The sequence below is a fragment of the Myotis davidii genome, unplaced genomic scaffold (genome assembly GCF_000327345.1).
Source record: "Myotis davidii unplaced genomic scaffold, ASM32734v1 scaffold456, whole genome shotgun sequence".
Taxonomy (NCBI): Eukaryota; Metazoa; Chordata; class Mammalia; order Chiroptera; family Vespertilionidae; genus Myotis; species Myotis davidii.
The window spans coordinates 1075413-1076286 of record NW_006287375.1 but is presented as its reverse complement, the minus strand read 5'-3'; positions in this window follow the sequence as shown (position 1 = coordinate 1076286).

Here is an 874-nt window from a genome sequence, read left to right as displayed (position 1 = left end):
TTGTTTTTAAATATGTTTCTTTATTAATTTCAGAGAGGAAGGGAGAATGAGAGAGAGATAGAACATCTATGAGGAGAGAGAATCATGGATCAGCTGCACGAACCCACTGGGGATGGAGCTTGCAACCGGGGTATGTGCCCTTGGCCGGAATCGAACCTGGGACCCTTCTATCCACAGGCTGACGCTCTATTCACTGAGCCAAGCCGGCCAGGGCGGACCTCATCACTTTCAATACTCGAGATGACTACCACCAGTTTCTGAACTAAACACTTGCATAACCAGTCTTTTCGTTGTTCCACCACATTACTTATTTATTTCATAAGCTCAGGATCAGTAATTACAAGCAAGGTAAGACCATATTTTTTTCTTTTTTTTTTTGTTTAAAATATTACAAATAGTAGTACATATAGCTCCTTTTCTTTCCCAATTGACCTTACCCCAGCCTCCCCTGCGCCCCCACACATGCCCTCACCCCTTCCCAGTGTCTTGTGTCCATTGGTTATGCTTATATATGCATGCATACAAGTCCTTCAGTTGATCTCTTACATCCCTCCACCCCTCCCCAGCCTTCCCACTGTAGTTTGACAGTCTGTTCAATGTTTCTCTGCCTCTGTATCTATTTTTGTTCATCAGTTTATAATGTTTTTTATTATCCATAAATAAGTGAGATCATGTGGTATTTTTCTTTCACCTGCCTGGCTTATTTCACTTGGCATAATCCTCTCCAGTTCCATCCATGCTGCTGCAAATTAAGAGTTCCTTCTTTTTTATAGTAGCGTAGTATTCCATTGTGTAGATGTACCACAGTTTTCTAATCCACTCATCTGCTGATGGGCACTTAGGCTGTTTCCAAATGTTAGCTATAGTGAATTGT